Source organism: Pseudorasbora parva, chromosome 2 (assembly GCF_024679245.1).
Source record: "Pseudorasbora parva isolate DD20220531a chromosome 2, ASM2467924v1, whole genome shotgun sequence".
Lineage (NCBI taxonomy): Eukaryota > Metazoa > Chordata > Actinopteri > Cypriniformes > Gobionidae > Pseudorasbora > Pseudorasbora parva.
The window spans coordinates 2,959,611-2,985,942 of NC_090173.1; the positions used below are offsets into that span (position 1 = coordinate 2,959,611).

The following is a 26,332-nucleotide window of genomic DNA, read 5'->3' on the forward strand; positions in this document are numbered from 1 at the left end:
TGCTAATTCATATGCTTGCAATATTGCAGATTTAACAGTATCATAATCACCGCTTTGTTCAACAGTCATCGCCGAGTACACTTCCTGTGCTCTCCCGGTTAAAACACATTGCAACAATAACGTACAAAATTCTCTGGGGCATTTTAACGACTCTGCAACACGTTCAAAATTAGAAATTTTTCTCTACCTCCCTCTCAGAAAACGCCGGTACCATCCTAATGTTTCTAAAAACATCAAAAACAGGTGCAGCCGAGACTGATTCAGTCGATGGCACGGAGAGTGGAGTTTCAACTGGTTTTGCCTTCAGCTCCAACTCAAGTTTCCTCAACTGAAACTGTCTTTCATCCCTCTCTCTCTCAAACTCTAACTCCAACTTTCACATCTCAAAATGCTGTTGTAACTTCTTTACTTCAACGTCTCTCTCAAACTCTCTCTCTTTCAAAACACAAGCATCACGCTCGGCAAGAAGCTTATCAGCATCAACACATAACTGCTTTTCTTGTAAAGATATCTCACTAAACTTTACATTTCTGTCAGTATCATAAAAAGGAGACGTTAAAGACTCTTCGGGATCAGTAACTTGAGCTCTTACTTCTAAAACACCACGTTCAAAAAGTGCGCAGTTCAATGTGTTCGACAGAGTTTCTTTAAGGTTTTTATTGTTACTGGTTAACATCCACATCAAAATGCTCCGCAATCTTTAACAACTCTTCTTTTGTGCATCTCTCCAGAAATACTTCGGAAGGAAATGGAAAGAAATCTTCGACTACCGAAATGGGTATGCTTAAATGCTTAAATGGGAGTTAGGCTAATGCTAAACAACACCAAAACACACACATGCGTGACATTCCTATAAACGTCTCGGGTTATGTATATAACCCTTGTTCCCTGAGAGGGAACGAGCACTGCGTCGAAACGACGAATTTGGGGATGCTCCCTAAGCATCAACGCATCTAAAGTATGAATGAAACTAGTCCAATCCTGATTGGTGTTACGTCATGACGTAGATGTGACGGCATACCCGGAAACTATAAAGGGGAGGCCGGCGCATAGTAGCGTCAATTATCACGATGAAGCAAAACGCTCTCAGGCAATACGCGGTGTGGCGACGAGACGCAGTGCTCGTTCCCTCTCAGAGAACAAGGGTTATATACATAACCCGAGACGTTCCCTATATCGAGGGAACTTCGCACTGCGTCAAAATGGCGAATTTGGGGAACGAGTGCCCACTAGGCCACACCAAGGATATGCCTGCCCTATTGTGAAGCTGGAGACCAGGCACAATTAGGACTGGAGCACACTAGCGCCGGCGTCGCAGGGAAGTGTTGCTGACCTTCCAAGGATATTCTCAAGGCCCTGAACGGGCATAAAAGGAAAAGCCTCCCTCCTTCCGCCGTCACATGGGGCGGGGGATGAAAAACCTGAAGAACCAATGACCTGGCCACCTAGATGGCACCCTAGGTACCTAGTTTAGGATGTAAAATGGCCTTAACTGCGCCAGGGGCAAACTCCAGGCAAGTTGGTGTCACCGCCAAGGCCTAGAGGTCCCCCACTCTCCTCAGAGAAGTGATAGCAAGGAGAACGGCCACCTCAAGGGTCAGGTTCTTCAGCCGACTCCCGTGGCTCAAAGGGGGCCTCAGCCAATCCTTCAATTACCACTGCCAGATCCCAGGTTGGAACTCTGACAGGAGCCGCAGGCCTCATCTTCCGAGCCCCACGGAGGAACCGTACAACCAGATGGTGCCTACCCAAATGCCCATCACTCACAGGAGCGTGGAAAGCTTCTAATGGCAGCCACATACACCTTGAGTGTGGACGGGGTAAGACCCGCAGAGAAACATTCTAGGAGAAACTCCAGTACTGAAGCCACTGGGCAGTTAACTGGGTCCACCTCACGCTCTCTACGCCAAGTAGAAAAAACACATTCCACTTTAGGCTGTACAGTCTCCTTGAAGACGGAGCCCTCTCAATCACATCTGCCAACAGGCCGGCCTCTAGATGCAAGGCTCCAAATTCCCAGCCGGGGGTAAGATTGTGCCCCCCAACTGAGATAGGAGATCCCTTCTCAGAGGGAGCTGCCACGCAGAGGACTCCTGGGAGCAAAATGATCGGGGGAAGGTGCACAGACGCAGCCTCGGCCATGCCTGCACCATGGCATCCAACCCCAGCGGGGCTGGATGCGTGAGAGAAACACCACAGTGGGCAGTGAGACGTCTCTCGAGACGCAAAGATCCACTTCCACTGGGCTGAACCTCTCGCACATGGCCTCCACCAACTCTGGGTGGAGCCGCCACTCCCCGGGCCTCAGCCCCTGCCTCGACAGGATTTCTGCTCCCTGGTTTTGGTCCCCGGGGATGTCCATCACCCTGAGGGATGACAGTTCCCCCCTGGGACCATAGGAGGGCCTGGTGCGCCAGTCTGTATAGAGGGCGTGACCTAAAGCCCCGCTGATAATTCAGATACGATACTAAGTCGTTGTCGGATCGTATTGGGACATGGTGGCCGTGGAGGTCCAGGAAAAGGCTCCTCAGAGCTTAGTAGACCACCAGCATCTTGAGGCAATAGATGTGCCAGGAAGAATGCCAGGTTTCCCACAGACTTCCCTTAAAGTGGCCATCCATGATTGCACCCCAACCAGTGAGGAAGGCGTCTGTTGAAACGGATTTCCGGCAACATGACGCTCCAAGCACTGGACCTTGGGACAGAAACCAGGATTTCTTCCATATAACTAGGGAACAAAGGCATCTGCACGTTACCCTGATCATACTGAAAGGATTTCCCCTCGGGGAGAACCCCCTGGTGTACAGCCACCACTGTAGGGGTCTCATGTGCAACAGATCAAAAGGTTTTCACTTTGGATGCTGCTGCCATGAGCCCCAGCAGTCCCTGAAACTGCTCCACAGTGAGGCTGCTGCCTAGTTTTTCTCTGGAGACCATCGCCTGTATGGACTCGATATGTGCAGGAGACCATTGTGCCCACATTATACTCGAGCTCCATACACCTCCCATCAACATGGTTCTCTGGGATGGCATCAACACTCTCTTGCGTTGAGTCTCAACCCCAAACACCGAATATGGGCCAGAACGACATCTCGATGCCGAACTGCCATTTATCATGACTGGGCCATATCGAGCCGGTCGTCGATAAAATTCAGTATACGGATACCCTGGTGCGAGAGGAAAGAGCTAGGCCGAAATAGCCTGATACTGGTACGCTTCGCCCCGAAAGCAAACCTCAGGAAATTCCTGTGGGCAGGAAGCATGGAGATGCGGAATATGCGTCCTTAGATCTATCATGGCGAACCAGTCCTCGAACGGGATCTGCTCACAATGGAATAGTGAGTGTTTTGAACCTGAATCTCCTCAGAGAACAGTTCAAGAACCTCAGATCTATTATGGGACGCAACCCCCCCCCCCCCATCCTTTTTTTTCTTTTTTCTTGAAGTAGCGGCCATAAAAGCCGGACTCCCTGTCTGGCGGAGGGACACTTTATGGCCTCCTTTACCAACAGGGAGACACTTCCTGTTTCATAACCTGCCACTGGGCTAGGCACATCACCGTCCAGACCACACCGATGAACCTCTGTGGTGGAACACTGAACTGCAGTCTGTAATCTTTGCCCACGGTTCACAGGGCCCCAGCAGATATATTCGGGAGGTATAACCGTGCACCAAAACATTCTACTTGGGGAACCAGGCTAGAGACTGGTCTCTGGTACGCACCGATCCTCCTGCCCGACCCCCTGAAGCGGCCACCCAGCAGAGCTTAGTCGGGAAGGATATTCAGTGTGTGAACGCATTCGCTGCCCAGCTGCAGGTCTTTCTAGAGGCGGCTGGAGCAGCATTCGTTCGCTGGAAATCGATGTGGCCCGAGCGTCGTAGGCGGCGGATCGCACCCTCGACTTCCAGAAAGCTCTACAAAGGATTTTCGGTATGCGCATGCGTTCACTGCCCAGCTGTAGGTCCTACTATAGGCGGCTGGAGCAGCATGCGCTCGCTGGAAATCAATTTGACCCGAATGTCGTTGACGGCGGATCGCAGTAATGACTTCCATAAGACTCCACGGAGGGGGCGACCTCGATCGCTCCCCGGGAGAGGGGGCTGGCCAGCAGGCCACTGAGCTGGGCACACCACAGTTCAACCCACACCGATGAACCTCAGCGGTGGAACACTGAACTGCAGTCTGCACCCTTTTGCCCATGGTACGCAGAGCCAAAATAAATATATTCGGTAGGCATAACCATGCCCCGAGACACTCTACTAGGGGAACCAGTCTCTCAATTCTTGCCTCTGGTACCCACCGAACCTCCTGCCCGACCCTCTGAAGCAGCCACCTGGCAGAGCTTAGTCTGGGAGGATTTGTGACCAGTCATGGAAAGTGGGGACACAAGTCGGTTCTGGGGCATTTTGAGTTATTCACAGATTCTGAAATTGTAGTCTCCAAGTTTTCTAACAACGTGTAACACATGGAAATCTGATAATATTTGGAGAAGTTGTGGCCATCTGAATGTATGCCTTTAGAAAAGTGTAAACGAGAGAACAGTCTCTAAAGTTTTGCAGTTCTCACCTGTTCTCAACTGCTGGGAGTGACAATAGGGCTCATTTACATCTCATTTAGATAAGCCATACCCCCTGTAAAGCTGGTTGCTAGTAACGACGGACGCAACAGGAAAAATCGGACCGCATACTACTAATAATAAATATGCTAAAATTACCATCTAAAAGCCCATTATAGTAATGGGTTTTTTGGCAAGTTATACAATGCTAACGATTACAATTAAAACGACAGTTAAGAACAAATAGGTAGGTATGGGAAGGTCTAAACATGAGATAATGTGGGTGTGTTCTTAGAGATGTGGGTACAGTTCTTAACTGTGGCTATAGTGTAGGGGTAAGAAGCATGTAATTAAGTTTTGATGCATATGCGATCAGTGGTTCGAATCTGCCTTTTGTCACACACTCTAACCGAGAAAAACTTATTAATAAACACATGTTAGATGCCTTTCCGATCTGATATGTGATGGGAAAAGTGAGTGTGGCAAAAGGCATATTCGATCCTCTGATCGAGTTGCATCAAAACTTGATGACATGCGTCTTACCACTACACTATAGCCAAGGTTACAGATTTGAGCCATTTCTCTGCCTTTATCCCTGTCAAATGTTTCTATCGATATAGCCTCAGATTTCTTACAGTCCAACTCATCTGACGCCTTTCTGATTCATTCTTCCTCTTCTTCATCTTAGCTCAGTTGTAGATTAGGGTATTATCCAGTCTTATTATGCTGCTTTCATCGTCGCTTGGATTTTCTTCAGAGTCTGTGAGTACTTGTTCATAAGCATCCGGCTTGTCGAAGAAGTACTTTGAAACATTTTCAGTGTAACGGCCACGGTTCAGCTCGTCTGCGATCATCTTTGCGGCTTCCATCTTCATTGAATGTTGATATCAGCTAGAGCCGGCCAAAGCGCTGCATAATAAGTAGCCACGCTTCCCTCGGAGGGCGGGTACAATAACAAAAGAAACAAAAGCCGGCTTATCCCGTATGGAAATACACACAGACAATGACACGCCTCCACTGCGTGCTAGAATCTCCGAAAACAAGTCGATTTCAACCTCAATGTACACTTTTAAATACACCAATACTGCTGTCTCAAAAACATAGAGGCCTCTTCGTGATCTCAACTAAAAGATTCTGCAAAAAAATGAAAATCACATAATTTGAAACAAAAAAAACACGCTTCAATCTCATTTTGCTCGAAAGTTGTGCTGCCGACTTGTGTCCCTGGTTTCCGTGATGGGTCACATTTTCGGTGTACCAACGCGTTTGCTGCCCAGCTGCAAGTCCTCTAGAGGTAGCTGGAGCAGCATGCATTCACTGGAAATCGGTGTGGTCCGAGCGTTGTAGACGGCGGATAGCAGCATCGACTTCCAAAAACAAAACAAAAACTCTACGGAGGAAGCAACCTCGATCGCTCTCCGGAAGATTTTCTTTTAGATTAATATATAAATAAGTGAACACGATTTGGATGATAGGCATAAAATATCTACTTCAAAAAGTCAGAAAAATCCCATTTAATCCCTCAGATTATTAAATACCACCATAGTCACCCATCAATGAACATGGCCAGAACATGGATAGACTGAATAAACATATCTAACTCCTCAAGTCAGATAATATTTAATTCATTTTAATTCCTCAGAATTAAAATTCGGCCATAATCACCACCAGTCAATACTGTTTTAATATTTATTCATACGGAATCGTCAACTACACGCTGCCTCGGCAAACGTGAGATTCGATCCAATTACAACATATTTAGCTTCCATCCCTTGAGATAAAAGACCACAGGCTCGAGGCTGAAATGCCTGAAAAGCACAAGCGTCGAGATATTTCTCAATAACCACAGCCGGCACCCTCAGGAGCTGACTGCTGCCTTGTCCCAAACAGTATCACATGTACACCAATCGCGTGTGTTTAACTTATTTTATTGCAGACCCGTAATCTGCGCTGCCTCGGCAACGCGAGATCGAGCCTGCATTATGAAGTGGCGAGCTCTCATTCACTTCACTCCTTCGATGCTGCGAACGTATAATTCCTCTGAATCAAACTACTCAAGCATCTGGTTCTCCACCAGGGGGAAGAAACTGCGCAGAGCGGGCTTCCGCACAGGGACGGAGAACACCGAGTCACTTCAGGCAGCCCCCTCGAGAACTGCCCGAGCACCCTTATTTTATTAATGAAGTATCGTGTTTGGTGCTTAACTTCACCCGCCTCGATGCTGTGCATGTCAGACGGCTCAAGCATCGGGTTCTCCACCCCGGGGGAAGAGGCCGCATAGCGGGCTTCCACTCGGGAAAGGAGAACATCTCAACTGTCAGCGAGGACCGAGATGGTGCCTTAGCAGTCCCAAGACCCGTTGATAAGTTCATTAGCGAGTACACTGATTTATGCCACCGTGCGCTGCCTAAACAGACGTAGGACAGATAAGACTGGCCGGCCTCTTTGAGCACGCGGCCAGCAGAGAGCGAAACACCCTGAGCGTCAGCTTATCACAATGCCAATATGCGCGGCTGTCTCGAGAGCCGCCCTAGCATGCTGAACACCAAGGCACTTCACACAAAGCAAATGTATGTCCGAGCCCGCATGAAACGGGGACACAGATGCACACATTCCTTGAACTCTCTCTCAGTCGCCACTCACAAAGTATATATTTTTGACAAACAACAATAAATAGACAGACAGTTTCACACAGAGCATTATGCTGAAGAGCGAAAACTGACGCTACAATGCGCCGGCCTCCCCTTTATAGTTTCCGGGTATGCCGTCACATCTATGTCATGACGTAACACCAATCAGGATTGGACTAGTTTCATTCATACTTTAGATGCGTTGATGCTTAGGGAGCATCCCCAAATTCGTTGTTTCGACGCAGTGCGAAGTTCGCTCGATATAGGGAACTACAGTGTTTAGACTACAAATCCCATAAGCCACTTCACCAGGGATCGTCACAGCATAACACACTCCTGTTGTAAACCTGCCTAGTTACAAGATAGATGAAAACTTACCCCGAATCGTTCTCACATCTTCATACTCTTAGCAGGCCTAATAAACAACACAGACATGAAAAGCAACAAAGTGTCACCTTAAATGGAAAATGAGAGACTTCAGTTCCTGACTAGAAACAAAACTAACTAAACCTACCTAATCTTCAAAGGTGTACCGGCTTGAGGCAGCAATTAAATGCTAAACTCAGGACAATTGGTACATTTAAACCAAAAGGCCGAAGCGTACCCCCGACAGAGATTTAAAACCTTCGCCCAGAATAACTATCAAAAATAAGAAAGGCAAAACAACAAACAAAATAAAAGCCAGTGCCTCGATTGAAGGATTATAAACCCAGCTGAGGACACTCTAAATAACTGAAGTCTTCTCATTTACACCAGTGAACACTAAAACATTATACACTTACTTACACATGTAGCAATCCCGGACGAGCCCCCAATGTTATGTTATGACCAGCTGGTTTTAAGCCGCAACATAAAAGAGGGATCAAACACCAACGTTTAATCAATTTAAATTATATTTATTAGTACTAACAAATATAACAATAACCACAAATAACAAACATAAGTATAGGGAAAAATAAAGAAACAAAGATATAAACAAAATATTAAAGCTACATGATATAAGAAAGGTAATAGAAAGAAACTAAATGAAAGGCAAAGAGCCGCTCCCGTGAGAAACTATCCCACGGAGAGTGCTCACCCAAATAAAACTAAGAGCACTTAAATACTCTCATCTGCAAATTATCAATTAACATGAGGGTGTGACTCAGGAACTCCCACAGTCTGCCACCAATGGGTAGAGAGAGAAACACTCAGGGTCGTTGCACGCATACACAACCACACCCTCATGTTTCACACACACTTCAACATCACACAGCATCTAAATACATTATTATATCTGCATATAAACCATGAAAACATATTATTTTAATAGAGCATTATAATCTTAACGTGTAATATCTCACTGTGAAGCAGAAATCAGTTATGATGCTCATCTCCATTCTCATATATTAATAATCAGCTGTTTGTCGATAGTGAACACAAGTGTGTGTTGTGACTGAAATCCTGTTGTTCATCCTCAGCTAATGGTGAAGGTGCGCTTGGAGATCTGAGGATCGCCGTCTTCTCCTCTGAATTCATCTTCCCTTTATTTCTGTTGGTTTTAATGGTATTTGAACCCTGTGAGTATGGCCTGAACCGACAGACGTGTGACCTATCATCTCTCTATCTAAAGATCTTTTTAATGATATATAGTCATAATTATTATCACTCATTTGTTCAGTCATTAAACTCATTCACCTGCATCTAGACTGGATATCTCATAGTTTATTAGTTGAAGCAGGATTCATCTATTGTCCAGTTTTGAATCTGATCATCCTCTAATAATCTGTAAATCTCTTTCTGTCTCTGAACTCAGGGATCAAACCGTGTCTGCAGTCCTGTCAGGTTAGTGTCATATTTAATGTCATTTAGATGTTATTAATTCAGCTGTGGTATCAGGAGACACTTCTCTTCATGTTAAAGGTGCACTCAGTGATTTCATGTTCATGTTTCTCTGACTCAGGGGCATTTCTAGGATTTTCATTTTAGGAGGGCTTAGTCCCCAGTGAGGGTAGGCCTATGGAAAATGTTTTAACACTTTAGTTTAGGGTCCAAATTGTGCTATTAACTAGTAGCTTACTAACATGCATCCCCATAGGATATTGGCTTTTTATTATTACTCATAAAGCAAATATTAAAATACTGTACATGCATTAATAGCCAATAATGTAGGCAGGTTTATAATCACCAAGATCCCAAATGTTAGGGGGTTGTGGGAAATGCTCCCCTGAGAAAATGTTGATTTCTATGATCTACATATATGCATTTAAAGATGTTCTGAAGGCCCTTTTTTATAACAATAGCTTGAAAACCATGTCACTGGGCAGTAGATTATTTGTCTCTCTTATCTCCACATCTCTCTTTTTTTCTGTTTTTCTCTTGCCCTGTCTCTTCCCCTCATAACGCTGAGCTTCGACTGATATTTTTCCATTTTCATCAGTGAAGAAAGTAAACATATGGTTTACATATTACAGTTTTTCTCAGTCGCTCTGGTGCATTTCTTGAATCAAACTCACAATTTGCAAAACAGTAAGTGCATTTCTCGGAACAATTTTTACAAATAGCAAAACACCATGGATAGCCTGCAAAAGCCACTCTCTTGCTCAAAATCCTTAGTTCATCTCTCAAAAGTAAATATCTGTGTCAATGAGCATGTCAGTGCCATCAGAATGACAAGTCCTTGTGTCATTGTGTATGGATAAGACAGTCAAATTGTTTAGTCATGTTGTCAATATAACAGTTAACTCTGGAGGGATGTTCTGATGGAAACTATGGCTAAAGTTTTGATGACAATTATTGTCAATTGTAAGTGTAGCAGCCCTTGGCTCCTTTAATAATAGCAGAGAGTCACGAACGGGTGCAATTGTTTTTATTCTTCGGTTATCAGCATAAGCACCGTGAAAACTATAAGTAAACACACAAATAGCTGGTTAATAAACCTTTGGCATCACAAATTTACAAATAAATCTTCACCCACTTTTACAGTGCATAATCATGCATTTGTAGAATTGTAGTAAATGCCCTTTAAAGCTCTTTGAATACAATAATTTACTCAGGTATCACATATGCAACTTTAGCTTGCAAGATAGGCTTATACAACAAACCAATTTTCACAACAGTAAATGTAGACATTTTACGTCAATAAAGCCTTTCGGTCTCTTGTATATGGAGTCAAATAATACACACCTCGCTCCGCTCACCAAGGGTGCAAACTTTATACTGACTGCTTTCCTGAGTTAGCTTGATGATCTCTGAACTAAAACAGCACACAAATGTAGACATATAACAATGTAACTTCACAGAACAATGAAAGAAAGGAAATACAACTCAATTTTACAGAGAAAACAGCACATGGGTTAACTTACATTTCACTGAATTTGGGATTAGTAAATCTGGCATGGGAAAAGATGAGAGAAAAACTATTGATCACCTATACACTAAATGTGCATTAATTACTTATAGCGGCCCCAAGTGGCCACTTACACTCCCACCAATCATGTTATGATAAATTAATTCAGCGGGGAAAACAAACAGTTACTCATACATGATTCCTAGACTGTAATACATGACTAAATAGAGCTATATTTATAGGTCACAAATAGGATCACCTTAAATGAAACCGTTAGGGCAACATGCTTGATGTAAGTGCTTGTTTAAGACTGACAGACCCTTATTCATTCTCAAGGAGGAGCACCAGCTTTTGGATAGGGCGTTCGATGATCGAGGGCTTAGAGCAATGGCTCGGTTTGTGTGTTAGTCTCCGCTCCCTGACTTGTACCTTTACCTGACGAACTAAACCATCTGTCCCTTCTGTAGTTTCCACCACTCGTCCTAGTTGCCACTGGTTCCTTGGGAGTGTATCTTCCTGAATAATGACTATGTCATTCACTTTCAGGTTGCGACGAAGTACATGCCACTTTTGCCTAATGGATTTGTTCAGAAGGTATTCTTTCCTCCACCGGCTCCAGAACTGCTCAGTTAAATATTGTACTCTACGCCATCTTTTTGCAGCGTACATATCTTCCTTCACAAACTTTCCGGGAGGTGGTAAGGCAACCTTAGCTTTCATCAGGATGAGGTGGTTTGGAGTCAGAGGTTCTGGAGCCATGGGATCATTGATTCCATCAACATTTAATGGGTGACTGTTGGCAATGGCCGTAGCTTCGTAGAACAGTGTTGTAAGGGAGGCATCATCTAGTCTACCTGAACACTGAGCGATCGTAACATTCAGCACGTTGCGGATGGTCCGAATTTGCCGCTCCCACACACCACCTGCATGACTCGCTGAAGGAGCATTAAGAATGAACTCACACTGTTTATCTTCCAGAAAGGCTTCCAGTACCTCTGTATGACATTGCTTGAGGGCTTCCCTGAACTCGTTTTTCGCACCCACAAAGTTCGTGCCTTGATCACAGCGGAGTTGGCAAACGGCTCCTCTAAGGCTTATAAAACACCTTAAAAAAGCATTAATGAAGGCATCCGTGAACATGTCTTCAAGCATTTCAAGATGGACTGCTCGAGAAGATAGGCATGTAAAGATGAGTCCATATCTTTTGCTGCGACCTCGCTTGGTGACAAAAGGGCCGAAACAATCCATTCCACAGAACATGAAGGGAGCTGAGGCTTCCCAGCGTTCTCTGGAGAGTTCAGACATTCGTTGCTCCTCAACTGGTCGTCTGAGTTTCCGGCATTGCACACATCTATAACCCGGAACAATTTGTACCAGGAACTTTTTTACAGGAACTTTTCTTCCCCCCAAACCTGCAACTGTCTGCGTTTTGACCGCGATCTAAAGTTCCGAGAAGATTAGGCAAATTAGTCCGGTGATGTACTGCGCGCGACTGCTCCTCCAAGTCAGTGGCGGACAGAAATCATTTTTGTGTGTACCGATTGAAAGATTTAGTGGACTGTTTACATGAGACGTTATCTAAACAGATCTGGTGTTTACATGTGATGACTTTCAATCGCAATCATTTTTTCACATGCAGTTTGTCTGCTGCATCAAAAATGTCAACGCTGTTTTCAACCGGCAGCTGGAATGTGTTTACTGTAGCCATAGCAACTCTTAACGGCCACCAGGACTAATACAGTATTATATAAGCTATTTATTTGTTGTAAAGTGTAATAATCAGAAGAAAAAAAAATCTTAAATTAAAAACTGCCTGGGGCAATATACGCTGTGTCATTATTCCAACATTATCTTCACAACTTACGAAATAAAAAGTTTACCCCTCAGAAAAATTAAATGTCCTCTCTTGCCAACATGAGCGCGGTGCGCGCTGTCACGTCATGTAAAGACGCACACTTAGTAATTGGTCAGGTCGTTTACATGGTGAAAAAAAATAATAACGAGTATGGTAGAGATTCAAGCTGTGCAGCTTTTGCTGGTTATGTATAGGTTTACTAAGGTAATTAACAACAACAGAAAAGAGCACTAATATGCAGATTCAGCAGCATGCAGCATATTCAGAAAGCTTGTAAAGCTAGATTTAAAATGACAATGTATATTATTATCAGCTATTACAGACATTGCACGTGAGATGGCTGAGACGAACGCGCGCCATCAGACAGAGAGCAAGATTGATATTTACTGAACGTAGACCAAACCTCACAAAAGACTTTTAAAAATGCCGTTGAAATAAAATGCTGCGTGAGCTAAACCAATCAGCATGTTCAGCGCCCAAGTCCCGCCCTCGAAAGTTGTTGAACTTTGAAAAAGTACTACCTCGCGAGCAGGGCCGTTTGGAGGGGGAAATATTTACCCGGAACATCATTTAGACCCTGGTTCCTGCGGTCTAAACACATCGAGTACCACCCAAAGTTCCTGGTTCCTGGGTAAAGTTCCTGTGGTGGAAACAGGGCTTATGTATTAACTTGGCAACTGATTTACTCCCACCAATGGCCCAAAATCCATTGGCCCGGAGTTCCATTAAAGTCTGGCTCCGGCCCTGGTGGCAGATCTGGGCATGATAGTGAGACAGAATCAGCTTTGTGATGTGGCCGTCTTTTGGGAGAATGATGGGGTGCTTTAATTCTTGACTGAGGGTTGATCCTTTAAGTCTTCCACCGACGTGAAGAAGTCCTCCATCCAGAACGGGGTCGAGGCAAAAAAGAGGACTTGTGCTTGGAATAATGTCCCCAAAATGGTTGCTTTGCAGTACCTTTAGTACTTGGGGAAAAGCTTGCTGCTGGACGAGCTGAATTACCACCTCAGCAGCCCGCCTACGTTCCTCAACAGTCACAATTTCACCATGATGTTTTAGCTTAGACCCTAGTCTTTTTTTCCTTGCAACCACCTTAACAAGCGTTTTCCAGGTGGAAAACCGGCTCAGGCGGCTTAGAATGTCGTTACAGTCACTGACTTGGGTTTTAAGCACTTGAAGCGATTTAACTTCTGGATCACCTGCGAGCAGCTCGATTGGAGGCTTAGGTGTAGGAAGCATTTCTTGTTCCCATAGAAACTTGGGCCCTGATAACCAGCTAGTTGAAGAGATGTCTGCTGCATGGAGACCTCTAGAGGCATGATCAGCATTGTTTTGTGCTGTATCTATGTAGTTCCATTGATTTGGGTCTGTAATCTCTCTTATTAGTTGAACAGGGTTTGCTACAAACACATGGAACCTTCGTGCCTTGTTGTTGATGTAAGCCAGCACTACTTGTGAGTCTGTCCAGAAAAATTCTCTATTTTCATCTCGAGTTCCGTCTTCAGCATAACACTCATCCTGGCTGCAGTGACTGCAGCTGAAAGTTCCAATCTTGGGATGCTTGCGATCTTTGTAGGCGCAACCCTTGCTTTGGCCATTACAAGACTGCAATGAATCTCATCCTTGCTGTTTATATATCTGAGGTAGGAACATGAACCATATCCTGCATTACTGGCATCTGAGAAGTGGTGCAGTTCCACCCTAACAATTTTACCAAAGCCTTGAGGATGGTAACATCTGGGTATGGCAACTTCTTTTAACCTCTGTAAGCCATTCTTCCACACCTCCCACCGTACACGCAAGTTCCCAGGAATAGGATCGTCCCATCCAATACCTCTACGACATAGCTCCTGTAGGATGCACTTGCCACTCAGGGTGAAGGGAGCTACAAACCCAAGTGGGTCATACAGAGACACAATGACTGACAAGAGACCACGGCGAGTTGGGGGGTGGTCCTTTGCATTAATGTCGAAGCTGAAGGTGTCGTTTTCTGATGACCACTGAATGCCAAGTATGTGTCCTTCTGGTGTTGCATCTGGGTTAACGTTGAGCAGATCAGTGGTTACTGCCCTTTCTGAGGGGTCTACACAGGAGAGGACCTCAATTTGATTCGAGTTGCACTTGTGCAGACGTAGTCCTGCGCTTTTGCACAGATCCTGTGCTTCAAGAATAAACCGCTTCTCTTCTAAAGCGACAAAGGACACCTACCAAAGAGTTAATTAGGTCAGGACCTGTCAGTAGAGTGTCATTTAGAGAGATCCCTTGGAACTTTGCTGAGCAATCAAACACTACTCTTAGTTTGCCCGGCTTCTTGGGGTTGTACACCCTGTGATGTGGGATATACCACACAGTCTCTCCCTCCTCAGGAGGAGGGGCTGGCTCTGCATTAGCCATTAGCCTTTTCTGATATTTTCTTCCATGAATGCTGTGTAATGGTCTAAATACTGTTTGTTGGCCTTTAACTTCTTTTTTAGGTGTTGCAGCCGAATGGTAGCCAGTTTTTTATTGTTTGGTAGAGCCGGTAGACCACACCCCTTGAAAGGGAGGGCGATCTCAAAATGTCCATCCTTTTTCTGCCTAATGTTATCACTAGACATGTGCCGATTTTCGATAATGCGGTTTATCACGATAATGAATATGCAAGATGTACTGCGGGAGTTCCCGTGACCTTTGTGACTTGACAGTCTTGCTCAGACGAGGTGTGTGTCTGAAGGGGCAGAGGGTCATGCACTTGAGCCCAGACTTTCAGCTGTTTGAAGTCCAGTACGGGTTCGAAGCGGTCCAGCAGGTCTTTTCCGATGAGAAATGGATAAGTGTTCATAGGGGAGACATAGACGGGGTGTATCAGGCTCAAAGGTCCAATTGTCAGGTGGATGGGAGCTACGTGCTTGAGCTGGATGTCGTTTTGGCTATACGACTGCACATTTAGCTTACAAGTGTGAAGGTTAAGGGTGCGATTTTGCCTCTGTACTTCAAATCTGAGTTTTTCAAACAGTTGGGCGGATATAAGCGTGAGGTCGGAGCCAGTGTCAACTAGGGCTTCGAGCTTAAATTCCATTTCCATAGTGATAGTCAGATAGAGTTTTCGAGCCATCCCCTTCTCGATTAGGTTTCCCAGGAGTCTTGGTGTGGGGACCTGTGTGTTGCTTGATAAGCCGTCTGGATATCGTAGAGTGTCTCATTATGCGTGGAAATAATCAAAACAGCGCTTTCTGGTACGCTGGGCTGCCCCATGATGCCGTCTTGATCAGAGGCTGTTGCTGTCAGCTGTCGTGTGGGTGTGCTGCTGACGTTTGGGGGTGCAAAAGTTAGTTCATTAGTCTGTGGTTGGGGAACAGTGTTCAGGGTGGATGATTCAGTTGCAGGAGGGTCGGGAAGGTTTATCTCAGGTATCATGTCTAGTCCTGCTGTACCTGGTCCGTCCTTCTTGTCTTCCTTGTGAGGTTTCTGTCGGAGGAACTCTTTCAGGGTTTTTATGAGCTCTGTAACCTCAAAGCAGCTGCACTTTCTTTGCCAGACGTGGGTTCAGGTCTGGGCCTGCCATTGTCCCGTCGAGAGTGGCCTCTTCGCTGGCTTTCTGGGCTGGGTGGTCCCGGAGGTTCGTTTCGGCTCCGTCTGGGTTGTCGGCCAGTTTCCCAGGTGCTCACCCCCTTTTGGTTGTGAATGGGGCGAGGCGGGTCCCAGGATCCTTCAGAGCGATCGCTCTGGTACCGTGGCCGGTCGCCATTATGACCACGCTGCCCTCTGCTGGCTTGGAGTGGTTTGGACTCACTGTTGACGGGTCGGTAACTGTGGTTCTGTTGGGCGCCCTCTAGGGTTAGCTTTGGGCGGTGCTCAGAGACAGGGCAGATGGTGGGCTGTTTTACAGTCTTTTCAGAAATGGTTTTCTGTTTGACGTAAGCTTTGTGAGCCAAGTCTCTTAACTGTTGCGTGCCCATGCTGCATGGGCACGCCAGCACCCCCAGGTGGTAACTGATGGTAGGGTGCAGGTTTCGGAGGAAAAGAGTTTTGAAGTTGATGTCCTCCTCCATGCCTGGGTCGTTACGTGCCCCGAAGTAGGCATGTCGCAGTCTGTTATAAAAGTTCTGTGAGGTCTCAAGTCGAGCTTGCTTGAGGTCCATGGCAGTGATGAGCCCCTGGTCTGACTCGGGATCGGAGTACTCACGAATTAGAGCTTGTCGTAGATGCCAGTCGTCCGCTCTGATGGCCTCTGGTTGTCGATCCAGAAAGCTGCGTACGTCACGATTAGACGTGGCCCTGAGCAGGTACAGTCTGTCCCAGTTGTTCGTGTGAGCGACAGTTTGCAAGTAAAAGTCTATGTCTTTTAAGTATGCGTGGACGTCGTGTCCTCCTGCCGGGTCTGGGCTGAAGGTAGGAATATTTCTGGCCAGCTTGTCAAGGTTCTTTGAAGCTTCGTGGCTGTTGACCTTGACTTCCTGGAAGGGCGTCCTTTCCTCTGCTGCTGACGGGGATTCGTGGAGACTGGCAGGTGATCTTTTAAACAGGGGGCTGTCATCCCCCTTCGTAGCTCTTGCTTCGTGGCTAAAATGTGCGGAGTAACTGGTCAGGGGAAACTCTGTGTTGTGTGTTTCCCCCTTCCGGTAACGTTGCACTATATATGATTGTCTCAGTTCTCTTTGCACCATGTCAAGTTCATCTTCAAGCTCCTGTCTTTGCTGGATGAGCTCGTCGATCTCGGCTTGTGCCGACTGCAAATGTTTTGCATAGACTTTAGCTTTAATGTCTCTGTCTTTAAGTTCATCAGTGGCTCTCTCCAGGAGGGATTCGCCACGCCGAAGCTTTTCGTCGAGGTTTTTCCTGGCGTCTTTCTCTGACTGTACTCGTCGGTCGGCGTCACGACGGAGCTCCTCCAGGGTCTTTTGAAGTCTTTCTATTTCTTTTCTTTGTTCTTTGTCTGTTTCGTCATCTTTCTCTGTGTCTAGAAGCTGATCTAGACGAAGCTGGGTGAGAGCTTGGTCTCTCCGGGCCTCCTCGGCTTGAAGGTTTAGCGTTGCTGCCTCCTGTTCCAGGTTGGCGTAGCTCCCTTCGCTTAGATATGCCTGTGCGATGAGGACGTGGGCGAGGCTTCCGAGGATCTTGGCCACTTCCTTGTTGGAGTAGCTGTGCGTGGGGTCGTGTGTCATCAGCTGGTCTAGCTCGGTGTCCAGTTGCTCCTGGCTCGGCTGCCCCAGACTTCCTTGACTGGTGGCCGTTAGCGCTTCCAGCCATGTCGTTAGGCGATCCCACGGGACGGCGGAACTGGATGCACGGGACATGCCGGCTTACTGTGGACGAGAGAAACACAGCACACACACACACACACAGAGAGGCCAATGCAAGCTTGTTCTAAGCTGACGAGCTATCGTACGGATAGCTGGGAATTTTGGCTAACTGATGTAGACAGTTAGCTAATTAGACAATTTAGACAATTAGGTGGGCGGTAGCCCTGGGGGGTCACTTGGTGAACTGCTGCTCGGTCTTCCCGGGACTATCTAATTCTCCTTGGGGTCTCTTGGTGAACTGAAAGAAACACAATCGTGATAGTCCAACAGTGAGGATAGGAAAGAGCACAGTGGAAACAAACACAAGATGAATTGTTCTGTAATGAAAGGAATGTCAGCGTGCGCGCCGGGAGTGTTAGGGAAATTAATAGGCTAAATGCTCAAGATATACTAAAATTCGGCTTGTACTATGGGTTATCCCATTTAGCTCATCCGGGGTGAATTGAGGTCGCTCAAGTGGAAGATTAAATATCAAGAGCAATTTAGAAAAAGGCAAAAGTTTCTGTCAAGTAATGATAAAACAAAAAGCACTTTTGATACCGTTTGTAATTACCAGACTGAGCTTTATTCCCAATGGGAGGGGAAAAGAAAAACTTTTGCAGAAAAAATAAAATAAAATAAAAAAATAAAAAAAAATTAATTAATAAAAAATTATATTAAATTAATTAAAATAATTAATAAAAATAAAAATAAAAAAATTAGAAGCTCAACTTAATTCAAATTACATTCAAAGCAAGTTTAAATGAAATTTAAATAAGCCTGTAAGGAAAATCAAATAAAAGAAAGCCAATCAAAAATCCTATCCTATAACGATTAATCTCTAAGTGGGAGTTATCCAAATAAAATAATTAATCAGGAAGGGCTTAGGGATTTAGTGTTGCGCTGACTTAACAGGGTATAGCCACACGGTGGCGTCATTCCTTCCAATTGGACTGTCTGTGATTTAAACCTAATTTCACTTTGAGTTAGAGGAAGTTATGTTTCTTTTTAAACTTCAAATTCGAATAAGGGTGTTTAATCAGCGGGAAAGGAGACTTGGTTGTTGCTAGAAAAATTGTATAAATGAAACTGTGTACAACAGTAAGCAATAAACAATTTATAGGCTCAAACTTATTTTGTTAAGGCAGAATCAAATAGCGGAGAGTGAAACTATCCGAATTTATCCACACGATGGCGCTGTTGCACCCGCCCTAGACTAGAGTTAGTTAGGCGGAAATGCTCACCAGATGGCTTTGTCTGGTTTTAGAGTCGCCGTCTGGCGTTCTGCAAGCGGCGTTGCAATTACAATCACACAAAATGACTCTGGTGCTCTATGGTGCTGTAAGGGCATGAGCAACGAAGCGGGTGAAGACAGGAATTTACCGTCTGCCTATTCACGCATTTACACGGACTCCAATAGACATTTATCAATAGGGCTGACGGTTTTCAGCATCTTTGATTCAAATGTTTTAGGTCTCAGGTCTTTGGTTAGCTAAGCCAGACTTAAACCAGGAGTTATCGTTTATCTTAATGATATAATAATTATTCTTAGGCCTCTTATTGTACAGGAGAGTCTCGCCCTGTCCCAATCTTCCGCAATGATAGAAACTTCCCGTAGTTCAGATCAAGCGGGATAACGTGCGTACATGTCTACAGTCATCATCAAAATCTCGTTATTTTAATGGAACATGTAATATAAATCACGCGGATAACCCTATTGCGCCTAAGGCTGCAGAGGTTTTCGGAAATCACGCGGATAAACCCTATTGCGCCTACGGCTGCAGAGGTTTTCGTTTCAATATTGGATTTTCGTACCGTTCATACTTTCATTAATATAATCCGGCTACTTGTTTCAATATTGGATTTACTTGCCGTTTATACTGTCCTTAATATAATCCGGCTACTTCAACATTTCTCAGCATCTGTTTATGCTTGAGTTCGCTTTGCGCGGTACCTCACAATTTACAAAACAAAAACAAAACAAAAACAAAACAAAAACGCGCGTGCAGGTTATTAATACCCCAAAAATACACAATGAATAGAATATGAATATCATTCACACATACACAAACGTTTGAAACTTGCTCGGTAATATCTCCACCAAATACATGTAACAACAACGACTCATGAGTTTAATGTCTCGGGGAATAATTAACTCAAAAGGGATTTAATATTCAATATTCATGAATTTATGAATATAATTTGCTAGTCGTTCATTACGTATTAAAATTTTCCGATAGGGAAAAATGTTTAATTAAATACAAGTAACCCTTTACGGAATTGCTTGAAATTATCCTACTAAGTTTGTCCTGCAAATTAGTTATAGACTTTTCAAATCAATTCTCAATAAGGGATTACTGCTTTATGAGCGCATAAGAAACATTAACTTTACTGATCAGGATAAGTTCAATATTTCAAATGGTCATACAGTTTACTTTACTAACAAAGTAGCATAAGCAGTTAGGTAACGTTAGATCGTAAGTTTCATTGACTTTGTGTATGTGGGAGAACAACAGACTCAACTCATTAAATGTCTTTTGGAGGTTTAATAAACACAGACTAAAAATAACACTACGATTCACACAGAAAGTACACACTAAATATGCATCAAGAGAGTAGAAATATAGATAGTAAACGAAAGAATATGGTACATAAACGAAGATAATGAATAGACTGAACTTAGAGAGATAAAGAGAGAGAGAGAGAGAGAGAGAGAGAGAGAGAGAGAGAGAGAGAGAGAGAGACAAAGAGAGTGGGGGGGGGACAGCTTCCTTCACTTCATCAAATACGACCTTCACGGAGTTAACTTGTCCCAACGGGAAAATAACACACCCTCTTAACAGCAGTTTGAATTTGGAAATAAGAATACTTGCTTTATTTTTGGCTTCTCGCGTGTGTGCGTGTGTTCCGAGGTCAAATGTCCTGCGTGTCCGGCGGTTCTTTCCGAGGTCGGGGTGGAGCGGCTGGTTGCTCTAGAGATGCTCTGTGTTCTCCCTGAAGAAATGCCCACGGGGCTAGGAATTTGATGCGATGCAAAAGCGAAGCGAGGAGGGAAGAGGAGGAAGAGGGGAAGAGTTGGGGCCTGCTTGGAGGGCCTGCATTGGTGGCCTGGCTCAAGGGCCAGCCAGATGACGTGTTGGTTCAGCCAGAGAGAGAAGAGAGGAGAGAAGCGAAAGGGAGGGCATCCGAGCACCCCTTTTAAGGTCTGGGAGTAGTCCGGCCCTCCTGGGTTAGACTTAACCAATGAGATTGTTGGGATTTCCAGACAGAAAATTCCTCTGGAGATTTTATGGCTCTTTGTTTCAAGCTCGAATCGATGGGTCTCTGCCCATTCATACTCTAATTAATGCAACAAACACACACTGCATTATCTGAATAAGTGATATACATGGAAGTGTAAGTCGTGAAGTGAGCATTAATTTGATAGGAGACATGACATATATGAGGTTACCTGAACTAGTAAATTGTTAAGACAAAGACAAAAAGATGCAAAATACCATACAGAAGAAACATTTTACAAGACAGTTATGTGTTTACATACAATGTCCTGGGGTGCATGTTCATTTATAGATGGTTTGTCTATAATTTGAGGCAAAAACGTGTGTTTTACAAGCTTTAACTCTCTGTGTATGGAACTTTTCATGTGGCCAAATTCTTTTGGGCCATAAAACTTCTTATCAGATGGTTTCCAGGGTAACGGAGAATCTTTCTCTGTTGTGTTGGGGGAAGGTCTGTTACTAAGCACAAAGCATTCAAAACATATTTGTTAAATGTAACTGGCGATTGTGTGTTTGATTCGCCTGAGTCGCTACAAAGATATTGTTATCGTGGGCACTTTCAAATATCGTAAATAATAATTTATTAACAATTTATATTTTTTTTATAATGCACTCAAGAATACTTTGCCCATCAACCGTATAAATGCTCAACACCGCTGTATTCTGCGTCAAAGGAGAGCGCTCAGATATAAACAAGCCCAACGTGCGTTTGCACATGACTGAACCGGTGAAGGAGACGCGCTGCTGAAGTGCCGCTCAGTGACAGCAGAGGGCGCTGATGAACTGCAGAATTGAGCGCTTACCCCGGAAACCAACAAACAAACAAAAACCGTGTGTAGTTTTTAAAACAGCCATTCTTTTTTTGTAAGCTCAATGTTGTTCATCACAGCACCAAATACTTAATACTTAAAGACTTAATAGGCTATTTATTTTCAAACAAACATTTTTATGTTTTAATCTGGACTACAACATGCCCTAATAATTAGATCTGTTCTAATTATTTGTTATTGTTCAGTAAAACTTTGAGACTGTCACAATTCACCAGTGTGAGTGCCCATGATCACCACCAGAGGGCACTCCACCACGGACTGTCACTCCATCACAAACTACATTACCCATAATCCTTTACCCGGACTCATTAGCACTTACTGTTTACACCTGTGTCTCATCACCTCATTACCTCTGCCTATATATGCCTGGTTATCGCAGTCATTCATGGTGAAGTCTTGTTTAGTGTCACAACTGCATTTCTGAGCGTTTCTCTGGTTTCATGTATCTTGGTTCTTTGGATTTCTTGCCTGTCTCTAGTGATGGCCAAATGAGGCTTTCCAGCCCATTGGTTCATCAAACGGTTCATTTACCTGAAGCCTCATGAAACAGTGTGCTCCCAAGTGACACCTGCTGTGCAAAGCAATGCATCGCACACAAATCTATTCATCCTGAGCAACCAAATTGTCATAGAGTGGGCACACCCTTTTTCTATTTCTTTGTAATTTTTGTATTTTACTCTGCTTGTATTAGCCTATGTAAACACAACTCACTCACACGAACAAACAACTTTGTGTTCAACTATTCAGTAGTTCTTTGGGTTAGTGATGACAGTGAATGCCCAGAATGATTGTAAATAAATTATTGTGAGTGCAATAGTGCAGTGCTTATGGGGCTGGAATTGTGGAACAGCAAACTGCAGGGATGGGAAAAGCTTTCCCCAATACAGTCTAGTCTTATAATAATATTAATAATAATAGCAATAATATATATATATATATATATATATATATATATATATATATATATATATATATATATATATATATATATATATATATATATATATATATATATATACAGTCTTGTTCAAAATAATAGCAGTACAATGTGACTAACCAGAATAATCAAGGTTTTTAGTATATTTTTTATTGCTACGTGGCAAACAAGTTACCAGTAGGTTCAGTAGATTGTCAGAAAACAAACAAGACCCAGCATTCATGATATGCACGCTCTTAAGGCTGTGCAATTGGGCAATTAGTTGAAAGGGGTGTGTTCAAAAAAATAGCAGTGTCTACCTTTGACTGTACAAACTCAAAACTATTTTGTACAAACATTTTTTTTTTCTGGGATTTAGCAATCCTGTGAATCACTAAACTAATATTTAGTTGTATGACCACAGTTTTTTAAAACTGCTTGACATCTGTGTGGCATGGAGTCAACCAACTTGTGGCACCTCTCAGCTGTTATTCCACTCCATGATTCTTTAACAACATTCCACAATTCATTCACATTTCTTGGTTTTGCTTCAGAAACAGCATTTTTGATATCACCGCACAAGTTCTCAATTGGATTAAGGTCTGGAGATTGGGCTGGCCACTCCATAACATTAATTTTGTTGGTTTGGAACCAAGACTTTGCCCGTTTACTAGTGTGTTTTGGGTCATTGTCTTGTTGAAACAACCATTTCAAGGGCATGTCCTCTTCAGTATAGGGCAACATGACCTCTTCAAGTATTTTAACATATGCAAACTGATCCATGATCCCTGGTATGCGATAAATAGGCCCAACACCATAGTAGGAGAAACATGCCCATATCATGATGCTTGCACCTCCATGCTTCACTGTCTTCACTGTGTACTGTGGCTTGAATTCAGAGTTTGGGGGTCGTCTCACAAACTGCCTGTGGCCCTTGGACCCAAAAATAACAATTTTACTCTCATCAGTCCATAAAATGTTCCTCCATTTCTCTTTAGGCCAGTTGATGTGTTCTTTGGCAAATTGTAACCTCTTCTGCACATGCCTTTTTTTTAACAGAGGGACTTTGCGGGGGATTCTTGAAAATAGATTAGCTTCACACAGACGTCTTCTAACTGTCACAGTACTTACAGGTAACTCCAGACTGTCTTTGATCATCCTGGAGGTGATCATTGGCTGAGCCTTTGCCATTCTGGTTATTCTTCTATCCATTTTGATGGTTGTCTTCCGTTTTCTTCCACGTCTCTCTGGTTTTGCTCTCCATTTTAAGGCATTGGAGATCATTTTAGCTGAACAGCCTATCATTTTTTTGCACCTCTTTATAGGTTTTCCCCTCTCTAATCAACTTTTTAATCAAAGTACGCTGTTCTTCTGAACAATGTCTTGAACGACCCATTTTCCTCAGCTTTCAAATGCATGTTCAACAAGTGTTGGCTTCATCCTTAAATAGGGGCCACCTGATTCACACCTGTTTCTTCACAAAATTGATTACCTAAGTGATTGAATGCTACACTGCTATTTTTTTGAACACACCCCTTTCAACTAATTCAACTAATTGCCCAAATGCACAGCCTTAAGAGCGTGCATATCATGAATGCTGGGTCTCATTTGTTTTCTGAGAATCTACTGAACCTACTGGTAACTTGTTTGCCACGTAGCAATAAAAAAATATATGAAAAACCTTGATTATTCTGGTTAGTCACATTGTACTGCTATTATTTTGAACAAGACTGTATATACTGCAAACCCAACAAGAGGCGCGAGGTTTCGAACCACTTTTACCCGGAAGCGATACTCAGAATGAAGCAATGACGTATTCAACAGAAAACAAGGCCTCGTTAAAAGCCTTTGTTAAAAGCCTTTGCATTTCTTTTTGCTTCCTGCTCATGTAACTCTTGACCCTTTGTTGTTAAACTACGCTCGCGGTAGCTTGACCTGACCTGTTGCGTTTCTAGAGGGTTGTCTGATTCTTCAGCAGGTGATGACATCTTGTTGGACTAGTGGATCTGTTTGTACTGTAAGGCCTTAGAGTGTTTTACGTCTAGACTCAAATTTGGATGAGTGGTTACTTTAACTTATTCTTAAAACTATATATTGCCACTCACATTAGACAATTACACTTTGTAGGCACACCCAGGAGAGTAAACAGAAACAATACCAAATTTCGAAGAAAATTGAAACGAGAATACTGCTGGAAATCTACAGTAAGACGATTACACCCCTTAGATATTGTTAGGTTCAGGAATTAAGATCTTGTGAGATGACAATGACCTTAGCACACGCTTAGACTTTGTACTTATCAACCATACAGATTTAGCATTTACAGTATTTTGTATCACACATTCAAACCCTCCTTAGAATTCTTTAGGATATGGTGGTTCTTGATTTCTCTAGATGTCCAATGTCCCATGTGATGAATTAACTGAGCACATAGTCTCTTTACCACGTTGACTTCAATGTAGTGCTCCTGTATGTATCTGTGATTTGTTTTACCCACTTAGATAGTCAGTAAAGTCTCTCACTGCAGCTGTGGCATCCATATATTGACGTGCAGAACATCAGATGATCTTGTGTCCACTGGCTGATGAAGACGTCAACGTTAGTGGATGACCCAGCGGCGAGTTTTCACTGTATATTTAATAATAGCAGAGAGTCTCGAACGGGTGCAATTGTTTTTATTCTTCAGTTATCAGCATAAGCACCGTGAAAACTATAAGTAAACACACAAATAGCTGGTTAAAAAACCTTTGGCATCACAAATTTACAAATAAATCTTCACCCAATTTTACAGTGCATAATCATGCATTTGTAGAGTTGTAGTATACATTAAATGCCCTTTAAAGCTCTTTGAATACAATAATTTACTCAGGTATCACATATGCAACTTTAGCTTGCAAGATAGGCTTATACAACAAACCAATTTTCACAACAGTAAATGTAGACATTTTACGTCATTAAAGCCTTTCAGTCTCTTGTATATGGAGTCAAATAATACACACCTCGCTCCGCTCACCAAGGGTGCAAACTTTATACTGACTGCTTTCCTGAGTTAGCTTGATGATCTCTGAACTAAAACAGCACACAAATGTAGACATATAACAATGTAACTTCACAGAACAATGAAAGAAAGGAAATACAACTCAATTTTACAGAGAAAACAGCACATGGGTTAACTTACATTTCACTGAATTTGGGATTAGTAAATCTGGCATGGGAAAAGATGAGAGAAAAACGTCTCGGTTACGTATGTAACCCTCGTTCCCTGAAGGAGGGAACGGAGACGTACGTCAGAACTGAACCGACGAATTGGGATCTGCCCTCAGAGACCTATCCACTTCGAGTGTGTAAAAACGAGCCAATCGGAGATTGGCATGTGATCCACACATTCCACGCTCCGCCCCGCAGCGCGAGTATAAATAGGAAGTGGAATGGTAGATCAAATGCTTTTTTCAACTGAGGAGCCGAATACGTGACTGGGCTCCTAGCTGAAGCACAGCTCCTGGCGACGGGACGTACGTCTCCGTTCCCTCCTTCAGGGAACGAGGGTTACATACGTAACCGAGACGTTCCCTTTCAGTCGGTCACGTTCGACGTACGTCAGAACTGAACCGACGAATTGGGATCCCTTTGGAAAACACCAGGATGCTGGCCCTTCCAGCGTCCTGCTTGAGCGCACTGG

The 26,332-nt window shown here is 43.8% G+C and overlaps 1 long non-coding RNA gene across 1 annotated transcript in view; it reads left to right on the forward strand.

Moving 5' to 3' along the window:
- The first annotated feature begins 8,642 nt into the window (after positions 1-8,642).
- LOC137090596 (uncharacterized) overlaps positions 8,643-26,332 on the forward strand; it is a 31,818-nt gene continuing 14,128 nt past the window's right edge. Inside the window, exons 1-2 of the long non-coding RNA XR_010907913.1 lie at positions 8,643-8,744; positions 8,981-9,009. This is a non-coding gene — a long non-coding RNA (uncharacterized lncRNA). The remainder of the gene's footprint in view (positions 8,745-8,980; positions 9,010-26,332) is intronic.